The sequence below is a fragment of the Apteryx mantelli genome, unplaced genomic scaffold, assembly GCF_036417845.1.
Source record: "Apteryx mantelli isolate bAptMan1 unplaced genomic scaffold, bAptMan1.hap1 HAP1_SCAFFOLD_33, whole genome shotgun sequence".
NCBI classification, from domain to species: Eukaryota; Metazoa; Chordata; class Aves; order Apterygiformes; family Apterygidae; genus Apteryx; species Apteryx mantelli.
The window spans coordinates 1,793,638-1,806,220 of NW_027118682.1; positions in this window are offsets into that span (position 1 = coordinate 1,793,638).

Below are 12,583 nucleotides of genomic sequence, written 5' to 3' on the forward strand. Positions count from 1 at the left end.
TAGAGTAATGTGTAGCAGATCCTTAGACAATGGAGTTTTGCTCAGCACAACTGTCCTGTTTATGGACCACCAGCAAAACAGTGGCCATTGCCCCTGCTATTTAGACTGACTAAGTAGTGCTACTTTCTGTGGTTGGTTTAGAAATGGAGGGTAGATCATATGGCACTGCCTGTCCAACACCAGCCGCTTTTACGTTAAAGACTGGCAGATGGAAAGTCTGATCAGAAAAAAACAAAACAAAACTCCCTTTGACTCTAGGGGATCATTGACCCAAACACTTGTAAGATCTCTGTATTTGTATTGCTTAAATCAATAGTGGGGAACTAGAACGATGTGTGCCAAAGCTGGTCCTTCATGCTGCAACCCCAAAGCCTAAGCCTCTGTGCCCTTTGGGAAGCACAAGGTGACAGAGAAGCGGGACTCGACATCAAGACCAAGTGGCTGCAGCACCTCCAAGGCCTGCACTGTTAAAGGATGCTGGATCCAGTGGATTTTTGAATAAAGGGATTCCTCCTTCCTGGTCCACTGGAAGGGAGACTGCTGCGGTTCTCTGTTCCCTGGTCCTGCCAGCAGCGAGACAGGGCACGTACTTCCAAGAGGCATACACACGCTCTGTACGGACACGGTTGACCACCAAAAAATCAACTCCGGCAGGGGCACAGTACCTTTACAGGCACCATGGAGACACGAGTAGCACTCACAAACATGAACGGTACAAACAGCCTGGTCCTGTTCTTGCTCACCAGCTAATCAGACTCAAAGATTGCAGGAGACCTCACACGCACCCTCTCACGGGTGTTTCTGGTAGCTGGCTGCCTTGACGTCTGCAAGCCTTCCACACATGCACTCACGCAGAACTCCGAGCACGCTCACCCAGAAAAGAGCTAGGAAAAGGATTTAATACTATGATAGGCTACACCGCAGAGACCAGGTACACAGCCTGGCCAGACAAGTGTCCCTGCCAGCAGCTTGCTTACACATGACTGGCCCCTTTTATTCCCTTTGCCTCCATTTTCCCATGTTGCTTCTTCCATGATGCAGCTTGATCCCTCCCTTTCTCCAGCTTTATCCCCTTTGAAATAAACAGCCCATCTCTAAGTATTTTTTTCTTCATTGGTCCCAGTTTTACTGCCTATGTACTCAAGTTTAATATTTCTGGTACTGTTAGCTAGGTAACCCCTGGCTCATGTGGTGCTTCTGATATCGTTACCTCAGTACTGCTGGTGCTGCAAGAGTCTACTCCCCAAAGGATCCCCAATATGCCAGTTATGTGTGAAGCTTGTCCTTTTCTCATATAACTCTCCCTTAACCACCGCTAAAATCCAGCCATCCGTCACCGTGCTGTGTGTAACTTGGCAGGGTCTCATTCTGTTCCCTGCAGTGTCCAATGATTTCTCATAGCCACTAGTTTCTCACGCCCTGTTCAGTTCTCTCAACTCTGAGGCAGAGCCTAGTCGTCTGCCTGCATACCCTAACCCTGTGTTGCCGGTGGAGGTGTGGGCCTGGATGGGAAGACCCAGGGCCACCACATCCTTCACTGTGGTGCACAAGGACCCGCCTGGAGCAGGATGACCAAGCTGCCCAAGAGGGCCCAAGTGCTCTGCTGGGCTGAGCTTTGGTCACCCAAAATGCCATAGCTTCCCTGGGGTCCCACATGAGGAGATGGATTTTGCTATAAAGAGTTCACCCTTGTAGAATTCCCTTTGGAAATGAGATGCTAATACACAAAATTTAAAAGAGCTGTTAAGGGCAGTTCTGCTCCTCAGACACCCTAACAAAATGAAATGCTGATTAGAAACAACTGCAAAGGAATAAAGCAATGTCAATGTTTTCCCTTCCTCTGTGCTTTTTTCATCCCTGTGGAATGCAACAAAGGGGAAAAGGAATCTCTAAAATACTCTTCCTTTTATCAATATTTGTTGTAAAAGGAGTGATGCACTTCACTCATAAGAGGGAAGCAGCACTACATTTATTGCAGTAAGACAGCGACTGAACAAAGTTCAGTCGTGAATAAGAACGATTTAACAAGGTTTGATTGGCAAGGTTCACTCAGTTATTTACTGCGTGAAGGACAGGGTCAGATGCATGCACAACGGAGACCCTCCCGTTGAGTCACGAGGTTCAGACTGGACCCCCTTGCTTTCTAAATTCCTTCAGAGAGGAACCTAGGTGTGGCTGGATCCAATCCTAGTCTCAGACTTGGTCAACGGTTTATGTCCTAGGAATTATGTGCACAATTAATCAGAGATATAACTCACCAAAGTTTCGCGAAGTTCGCAGAAGTTCAGCATGCTATTAATCACTTACCGAGGATCTGTCGTGGGTAAGGAATCTCTCAACCTCAAGGAGTAACCTTGAGAGGCATCCCTGCTCAAAAGAAGGTTCTGCAGTGCAGCCCGCTGCCGTGCAGGAGAGCTCAATGGGCTCTGGGCTGCCCCCTATTTATGGGGGGGGGATGATTGACTCATAGTCATATCTGCATACTAGACAAGCTTAGTTGGCGCATGCTCAGCTAGCCCCTGCGTACATGCTGTTTGCAGGGAGGTCAGGTTGAGGGGGAGAGAGCACATCAGTGTGGGGGGGGAAAGGAGCACACTGTCACAGTTGGGGCTCCTGGGGCACCCACCAGTGCATGCAGCCACCCCCACAGCCCCAGGGTGTGCGCAGCCAAGCTGGGAGTTCAGGCTCTCGACAGTGACCCTGGGGAAGGAGCTCCCAAAGGCCTTACCCTGCAGGGGGATGATGGGCACCTCCTGCCCATGCTGCGTGGCATGGCCAGCATCCTGGAGCTCCATCTTTTCCTTGGTGCTCTGGCTTCCCCTGCACAGTGGGAGGGTGCCTGGCAAACACCTCTGGCTTTTCAGGGAGCTCCCCTGGGAAAAGCTGTGCCCAGCCCCAGCCTCAGCCGCAGCCCCAGAGTGGCAGAGGAGAGCTGCCCTCTCCCGTCCCACCCTGGCAGTGCCAGCCCCACCTCAGCCCTCTCCTGAAAGGCTTCAGTGTAGCCCTCAAGGGAGCTGGAGCTGCCTCGCGCCCTGGGCCAGTCTGGCAGGAGGAGGGTTGACATAGGCACAGCAGCAGTAATGCCGGGAGCAGGGGGAGGAGCAGGGAAATTGGGGTGAAGACCCCTGCCCTTGGCTGCACGACCAGGGCATTAGACAGGTGATGCCTCTGTGACCGTCCAGGCTCCAGGTTCAGGGTGGAGCCCTGGGGTTTTCATGGGCTTCCAGTGCAACCGAGACTGTGGTGAAGGCAAGTGGGCAGACCCAGGCACAGGCAACTGCAAAGGCCGGGGGTGGAAACGTCAGTGTGGGGCTGGTGAACGTCCTCCCTCTCCTCCGTACGGGGAAGAGAGTTCCCAGGCAGTGCTGGACTATGCTTTGGCCGATGGGAGGGGAGTACAGGGCATGGTGGAAGAGGCAGATGGACCATCCTGGGGTGTGTGAGGGAGTTTTCCAAAGCCCGGGGTTGAGCCAGGGACCTTTGGATCTTCCCCTTGATGCTCTCCCAGCCAGGCTCCTTCTGCCTGGCCCTAGGAGCTCTCGTCCCCATGCCAGTCATGCCACAGCAGAGGCTGAGGAGCTGGAGGTGCCTCAGGCCAAGCTGTGCCGACCCTGGGGAGCTCTCCCTGAGCACGGGGCAGGCTGAGCCCTTCCTCGCATGTCCCGTCCTGCTGGGAGGGCAGCATGGGGATGGGGGAACAGCCTGTGTCTGCCCAGGGGCAGTGTGGGACCTTTTGCAAGGGAGGTGACCATGACAGCTGCCACACTTCAGCTCCCCAGCCCTCCCCTCCTCTCCCCAAGCCGGGGATCCAGCCCCAGCCAGGCAGTGGGACACCCACTTCCCCCCAGGCTGGGGTCTTTCTATTCATGGAGTCACCGAGGAGTTTTGGTGGGATTGGACTCCTGGAGGTCTCCAGTCCAATCTCCCACACAAAGCAGGGCTGGTCAGAGGCCTATAGTCTTGTTTGGCGATTGCTGGACTGTGCCTGAGCCCCGTTACCATCCCCAAACCTGCTCTGCTCCTCTTGTCTGGGCACTGCGGGACAGCACCTCTTGTCGGTGGGTCACTGCCCTGCCTGCCTTGCCAGCACCCTTGCCTCCCAACTCCCCTTCCTTTATGGAGCAGCCCTGCTCTTGCTGCTTCGAACAACACGCTCTTTGTAGCAGGACCCCAGTCACAAATGGTGCGTAACCAATTGACCTGAATGCAGAGAGACCTGCTCTCCCAGCTGCCCATCGTAAAATCAGACCCAAGTGGCTGCCCTAGCTTTTTCTATCCAGCCAAGACTCTGCTTGCAGTGTTACCTGGGTAGGGGGTCCAAATCCAAAGCACTCCTTACACGTTTGAATTGGCTGTCAGGCAAGAGTTGCTGCTGTGCATATATGGTCACTGTTTGTACCTACAACCTTCTCTAGGATCTGCTAAGACCCCAGCTTCCCTTGCCAAGGTTTTCTTGACTGTAGTGTGGAGGTAGGTCTGAGGTAGAGACGGGGAGTCAGGTCAGCAGGACGGGGACAGGATCATGTCAGGACCCAAGAGGTGCAGGGCCGGGCACAGACATGTCCACATTGTAACTCAGGCAAGTCCCAAGGACAAGAGGAGCAGCTCCCCGGCAAGGGGGAGGAGGCCCCACAATGACGCCAGTCACTCTCCGTCTCCCCTGCTCTTGTGCCCAGGAGATCCCCCTCCCTGTCTGCCTGCAGCCCCTCTGGCAGCTTGCCCCGAGCTGGGGCACAGAGAAACCTGCTTCTCATTTTCTGTCTCTGAATGCTGCCCTGCTCTTCTCCTGGGACGTGCCTGCTCCCCAGAGAGCCTTTCCGCAGGTGAGTGTGTCCATGCTGGCCTGGCTGGCTGATCCTGCACCCCTTCCCTGTGCTCCCCGCAGGGCCCTGGACTGGTGCTGCTCTGCAGAGTGAGCAGGCTGTGGGACCACGGGGCCACGGGGTGACTCCTGCACTGGCTGTGCTGATTGGGGCAGGAAGCAGATCTAGGCAGACATGGCTCAATACCACTGACACTGTTGGCACGTGTCTGTGCTCATGGATAGTGCTCAGAGTGACCCCCAGGGAGTTTTCAATGGCAGGAGATGTGTTTGGGTGGGCACTGACTCTGGTCTGTGGTGTTTCACTGTGGGTGCAGGAATCACTCTCCAGTGCCCCTTCCCTGGGCCTCCTGGGTCCCCACTGCCTCTCCAGGGATTGCAGAGCCCTCCTTTCCCTATGCATATCTGGGTGTAGTGCTTTACCTTTGTGTGACTCCACCATGGACAGTCCCTCACTTCATGAGCCTCCACTCCCTGCCCACCCCCAGGCACATGCTGTTCCTGGAGATCCCCTGAGCTCTCCTGGGGGCTCAGATTCCCTTCCAGAAGGACAGGCATCTGTCATCAGCACTGTCACCTGTGGGACAGGCCTGGGGCAGACAATTCAGAGACCATTCACCATCTCTGCTGGCACCGGTCACCAAGAAATGAGCCCTGAATCCAGCCCTTGGTCCCTAACAGATCACCCTGGGACTCTGAGCTCATCCCCTGGAGCCCACGGAGTTCACAAGCAGAACAGCAGGTCCTTTTAGGGTGCAACCCTTGGGCATATTTTTGACTCCCCTTTCTGAAGAAAAGCAAGACTCCAGGCGCATCACTGAGGAGATCCCCTTTTATTGAAGAAATGTTATTCTGGAGGCCAGGTCTGGCATAAAGGTGCCCAAAGCCTGGTCCTGCCTGTGCTCACAGGAATGCGCAAGGAAGCACAACCCTACCGCCACTGCGTTAGGAGAGTGCTTAGGCCTTATACACACATCAGAGCACAGCAGGAGAGTGTGGAAATGAAGAGAACAGCTCTGAAAGGAGAAGGCCTTGCTGCCGTTGGTGCATATGTCTCCAGGAAAGCTGCAGCCCCCACAGGAAGGCTGCAGTGAGGAAATGCCTGCTGAGGTAGTGGGGGAATGGTCCTGAGGAGCACAGGGTCTGTCCCCAAAGGCTGCATCCGGACTCTCCTCTCCTCCACTCCTGCTCTGCTGTGAGCATTAGAGCACTGTAGAGGGAAGGGACCAGCCCACCATGACAGCTGACTGCCACCCTTGCAGAAGAGGGGTATGAGATCACACCCTGACTGAGGCCAGGGGAGCTGAGCTCTCCTAATGGACATGGGACCCATGGGCTCCCATGGACACCGCCTGTACTCATCCAAGCCTGACTCTGTTCCCCTGAGCTCCCTTGGTGTCAGTGCTGAAAGAGACGCTACAAAGGGAAACTCTCCTCATTGCACTGGTGGCATCCGAGGGAGCTCAGACTAGCTGGCTTTGAGGTCCCCCCATTTCTGCTGATGAAGGGGGAAGCCTGGCTTCCTGCTTCAACACTGTCTCTGGGTCAGATTCAAATGAGAGATTCCTGAGGACAAGTAGCAACTGTTTTTTTTTCTTTTTACAAGAATGTATCAGAGAAAAGGAAGAAAGAAATAAATGAACAACACATAGCTTTGATGCCAAATACCCTGGGAATGGGGAATAGATGCACATGGGACAGTTATTGGTGCCGACATTGTACCCATTGGATCAGTTTCCTCAGAGCATCCTTGAGCTCCTTGTTCCTCATGCTGTAGATGAGAGGGTTCACTGCTGGAGGCACCACTGAGTACAGAACTGCCATCACCAGATCCAGAGCTGGGGAGGAGATGGAGGGGGGCTTCAGCTGGGCAAATATGATAGTGCTGACAAACAGGGAGACCACAACCATGTGAGGGAGGCACGTGGAAAAGGCTTTGTGCCGTCCCTGCTCAGAGGGGATCCTCAGCACAGCGGTGAAGATCTGCACGTAGGACAGCACAATAAAAATGAAACACCCAAGGACTAAACAGGCACTAACCACAATAACTCCAGTTTCTCTGAGGTAGGAGTCTGAGCAAGAAAGCTTGAGGATCTGGGCGATTTCACAGAAGAACTGCTCCACGGCATTGCCTTGGCAGAGTGGTATTGAAAATGTGCCAGCAGTATGCAGCACAGCATTGAGAAAACCACTTCCCCAGGTGTTGGGGCCCTTGCGGTACTTCAGAACAACAATCTATATGAAATATAGAGTATGGAACTACACTGTTTAGGATTAGTTGCTTAGCACAACTTGCTTAGCATGAGTAGCTAAATTTGCTGAAGCCTTAGGCCTCAGACTGTAGCCGCTGCTATGTGCTTTGAAGTAGTTTACCAAGGACACTGGTGCAGCTGGGAATGATACATCCTGAGAAAGTATAGATAAACTAGCAGAAGCCAGTGGGAACCAAGGTTAAGGGCTAGACAGCTTTGCTAAACAAGCAGCAAGGTACAAGGCATGACCGCTGTGTGCGTGATCGGTGCAATGTTTGGCTACCTGTGACATAATCTGTATGAACCACAAATCAAGGGCCAGAGCGCCGAATACTTGTACTTATAAAATGGGCAAATTGCTGAATAAAGATGGAATTGAACCTGCATTCTGTGAGTGCGTATGATTCATTCCCGTCACTCCCGCGGACCGCGACACCCAGGCAGCTGCTGCCATTTTGACACAAGCTCTGCTGCTCATGAGTGAGCTGTAGTGCAGGGGTCTGCAGATGGCAACAAAGCGGTCGTAGGCCATGACAGTGAGAAGAAAGTACTCAGCCAAAATGAAAAAGACAAGGAAAAAGACCTGGGCAGCACATCCCGAGTAGGAAATGGCCCTGGTGTCCCTCAGGGAATTGGCCATGGATTTGGGGACAGAGGTGGAGATGGAGCCAAGGTCGAGGATGGAGAGGTTGAGGAGGAAGAAGTACATGGGAGTGTGGAGGCGGTGGTCACAGGCTATGGCTGTGATGATGAGGCCATTGCCCAGGAGGGCAGCCAGGTAGATGCCCAGGAAGAGCGAGAAGTGCAAGAGCTGCAGCTCCTGCATGTCTGCAAATGACAGGAGGAGGAACTCTTTCGGGGAGCTGCCATTGGACATTTGCTTCCTTTGGGCATGGGGGACTGTCCAGCGAGGGAAAGACATTGACAAGTTAGGACAGACTTCTCTGAGCAAAACTTTCTATTTATTACAACTCTCCCAAACTCTCCCTCCCCCAAAAGCAGACATTACCTCTCTCCACGTTGGCTTGCAGCCCAGCCAGACTCCCCAGAGTCAAATGGTCAAACGTCCTATGGATGAGGTATCCTGAAGAGAGATTTGGCTCATTCCCAGCCAGCCCCCCTCACCCTCCCACTGCATTGCCCAGAACCTCACAGGTCAGAGAGGGACTTGGACACCTCATTCTCAAGAACATGTCTGCATGGCAGGACCCACAAGTTCATTGTCTGAACTGCATCTGAAACCCCCTTGCCCAGAGAGTCCAAGGGGAAGGACAAGAGCAGCACAGACAGGTGGGGACATATGGAGCAATGCCATGATATTTCTGCTGGGGGAGGCAGGGACACGGAGAGCCATGAGGGCACTCAGGAGTTTCTCCTCCTCTGAATATCTGGCTGCCAAAGAAATGACTCATGCCCTAGACCCCATAGCCTTGAGGACTGAGGGCTGTGCTGGGTGGGAGAGGAGAGGAGGCAATGAAGTTTGTAGTTTCCACTCGCTCTTTGACCATGACACTGCTGCCTGGAGCTGTCCCTGCGGGGAGCTGCTTCTCTGTACCCCCATCTCTCCCCGGTCAGTGGCCACAGACCCCATCCCACCCACTGAGCGCTCAGCTCTGCCTTGCAGAAACCTCCCGGGGGCAGGGCACTGCACAGGGGCACCTCTAAGTTTGCAGGAGCTAAGGAACAGGTGAAACAAACCTTGATGAGGCTGGAAAGGTGATGCTGGTTCTGTCTGTAGGCTGAGCAGTGGATGAAGGGATTTGCTGAGTTCCTCCCAGAACTATTCCTCTCTCACTGTCACTATTTTGGAGTCTCAATCCCCTGTTTAAACCTGACAGATCCAATAACATTTCATGCCACCCAAAGAGAATAAAACTGAAAGCAGAGACTTATGAAAGCTCCTTCCCTTTCAGGCATCCCTGCCTTGATCTTCCTTTTGGAACCCCCCCCCTCCAGAAATGCTCTCAGGGTGAGATGGAGCTGTGAGCAGCCCTGACCCACACAGCACCCTCTCAACGGGAGAATGAACCTGCCCTGACTGGGGGGTCGATCCTCCCACCCAGAACTTCTCCCTGCAGTGCCATGGGGAGCTCCCCGGGCAGTTTGAGTGCTGACCCTCACAGGCGGCAGAGTCAGTGCCCCAGGCACACAGCGCCCTGGGGGGCAGAGACACTGCTCTGAATCACAGCTCTGGGCAGACCTGTGTGCATACACTAGATTCATCCCCCTGCAGTGTCCCTGGGAGAAGGCAGCAGGACACCCTGTCCCTCTGATGATGTGGCAGTGAATTCCTGCTCTGAAGCATCTCCTCCTCCTCTGCACTGGAGAAGCTGGGCGAATGATCCTTAAAAAAACAGTCATGGAATGGGATGAGTTTAGAAGACTTCTCCAGGAACCTCAGTAGCATTGCTCCACAGCCAGAGACTTACTGTGCAAAGGGCTGTGAAGATTTCTCCCATCATGAGCTCTCCTCTGCCCTCCCACTCCAGACTGCCTTTCACTTCTCTCTTTCTTCTGTCATCTAATTTCAGCAAGAGCAGGCAGTGGTGCAGGGACACTGCTCTGAATCACAGCCCTGGGCAGATCTTGGTGCTTCTCCCAGCTTCACAGCCCTGCACCATCCTTGGGAGAAGGTAGCAGCATGCCCTGTCCCTGTGACGGTGTGGCAGGGAATCCCTGCTCTGAAGCATCTGCTCCTCTCCCACACCAGAGAAGTCAGGAGAGCAATCCTTAAAAAATCTTTCAGTCATGGGATGGAATGGGTTTAGAAGAGCCCTCCAGGAACCTCAGTAGCATTGCCCTGCAGCCAAAGACTTACCATGTCAAGGGCTGTGAAGATTTCTCTCACAACGAGCTCTCCTCTATCCACCCACTCTACACTGCCTTTCACATCGCTCTGTCTGCCTTGCCTCATCTCATGTCAGCAGCAGCAGGCAGTGCCTGGAACCTTGCTGCTCCTTGCAGAGGAGCTGCTCCTGGACACAGCTGTCTCTGTGCAGTGCTGCCAGGTTGCCAGGAGCTCCCTCCATCCCAGGAGCCTGGCAGAGGCTGTGCTGAAGGCGTAAATTTCTCTCTCCCTTGTGCTCCCTTCTCCTGGGAAATGTTCACTGAGGTAGACCTATGGTCTCTCTCTAAACAGTGGAGAGAGACTGATTCCAATGTTGCAGTTTGTCACATCATGGGATGGTTATCTACAAGACGTGGAAATGTCCCACCCTGGACACCCCTATTCCCACCTCTTAGCTACACAGGACACGTAGACAGGGACATGAAGGGAGCTCATTTTCCCAGGGTTCAGGTATTGCTTCAGATGAGTCAATCTGGGCATGTCATGCCAGTTTAGAAGCTCCCTCCCATGACCTCCACAAAGAAACAGGAGGTGGGATTTCCCCTTGTCAAAGCTGAAGTGTGCTCAACAGAGATGTCTGCAGGCCAAGCTCCTTGTCTAAGCTCCCATTATAATCAGTGGAGATGGAGGTTGGGAGTCAGTTGCCCACACACAAACACCTGGTGACCTTTGAAGAGACAGGGTGTTCCCAGACATGTGCCAGTGTCTGCTTGCTGTGATGGAGCAAGTGTGAGACCTGCATCCTTCTAGAGCATGAGGTGGGGGCCAGGTGGGGAATTTCCTTGGCCATCTGAAATGACACTTGATGCCTACTACTGCTCCTAGACCTCCACTCACCAGGAAGTTGAAACTCATGCACATCTCTACATTGCAAGCAGTTAATGTAATTCAGTGCAGAGCCTTGAATTAATGACATAAAGATCGATCATAGGCAGGACCATGTCAGATGCCTGGGGTGTCCAGCACAACCACAGGTCTCTAGCAGATACAGCATGGGACCTACAGGAAAGCCATATCCTTTTGGGGTGGTTGCTGGGCAAGTTCCCAAGGGCATCCCAGGTTTCCAGCCTGTGCCCAAATAACTGAATTCCACCACTGCCTCTAGGCAAAGTCCATCCCATCTACATTCAAGCAGCTGCATAACTGGGAGGCACATCACACCAAGGCCTCCGCTGTAGTTTCTGCACTCTCAAACCCTTCAAGCTCTCCCACCCCTGAACCTCTTCTCATCCCACATGATATGAACAGGGACTGTGCTAATGATGTCCACAGGATGGCTGGATCACAGGCTGTTCAGGCCCAGGGACTTCTTCAGTGACACCTTGTCCTTCCTGCAGATCGGTTGACCTCTTTCACAGGCCCTGTGGTGCTACAAAGCCAGCTCAGGCAGCAAAGCCCTTTCCTGCCATTTCTGCACAGCCCAGCTCTCTTTTCCTCCAGCCTCAGGTGCTGCAGGGTTTGCTCCCTTAGTGGGAACCTCCTTTCACCATTACATTGACACCTGCTGTCTATGCCAGCATGTCCCTGCACTGAAGTGGGCCATTGCACATACAGTGTCCTTGACTCTTGGTAACATGGTTCACCATGAGCAATCTGTGCTCTGTGCCACAGCTGAGGCTCTGCAACCCAAATATATGCAAGCGAATGCAGCCTGGGGCACAGACAAGAGCAGATGGAGATGCACAAGTTGTCACAGGACTACAGCATTGCCAGAATAACTGAGATGTGGTGGGATCACTCGCATGACTGGAGGCCTATGATAGCACAGTACAAGCTCTTCAGGAGAAACTGTTGGGGAAGATGAGGAGGGGGAATGGCCTTTCTGTGAAGGGGCAGCTCAGATGCATGGAGCTCTTCCCTGGGATGGACAAGGAGCTGCATGAGAGTTTGTGGGTAAGCATGAGAAGAAGGATGGCATTGTGATGGGAGCTACCGACCATGTGATCTGGGTGAGGAGGTGGACGCAATCTCCTTTAAGGAACCTGAGGAAATCTGTGGCTCACGGGCTCTGGTTCTTATGGGGAGACCGTAATCTCCCTGACATTCACTGGAAGGACAAAGAGCAGAGTGCAAGGAGTCCAGGAGGTTTTTGGAAGATGTCAGGAAAAACTTCTTAGCACAGCTGCCAGATGGGCCAATAAAGGTGATGCTTTCCTGGATGTGGAAATTGCAAACAAGGAGGAACTGCTCAGGCATGGGATAGTCAGTGTCAGCCTCGCCTACAGTGACCATGAAAAAGTGGACTCCCAGATCCTGAAGGGAGTGAGGAAGGACAGCAGCAGGGTACAGACGCTGGGCTTCAGAGGAGCAGACTTGGGCCTGTTCTTGGGACTGGTGGGGGAGTCCATGAGAGGCAGCTCTGGAAAACTGGCAGGGCTTTAAGGACAGCAGCCACCAAGCACAAGAATGGTCCATCCTGATGCACAGTAAAACCAGTAGCCATGTCAGGGGACCAGCTTGGCTAAACAGGGAACTTGCACCTGAGCTCCAGGACAATAAGGTAGCATATGGGAAGGGGGAGGAGAGAGAGGCTGCAAAGGAGGAATTTAGAAATATTGTCTGGCAAGGTAGGCATGGTGTTCGGGAAGACAAAGCTCCCCTGGGACTGACACTTGCAGAGGATGTCAGGAGCATGAGGATGAGCTGCTACTGCTCCAGTAA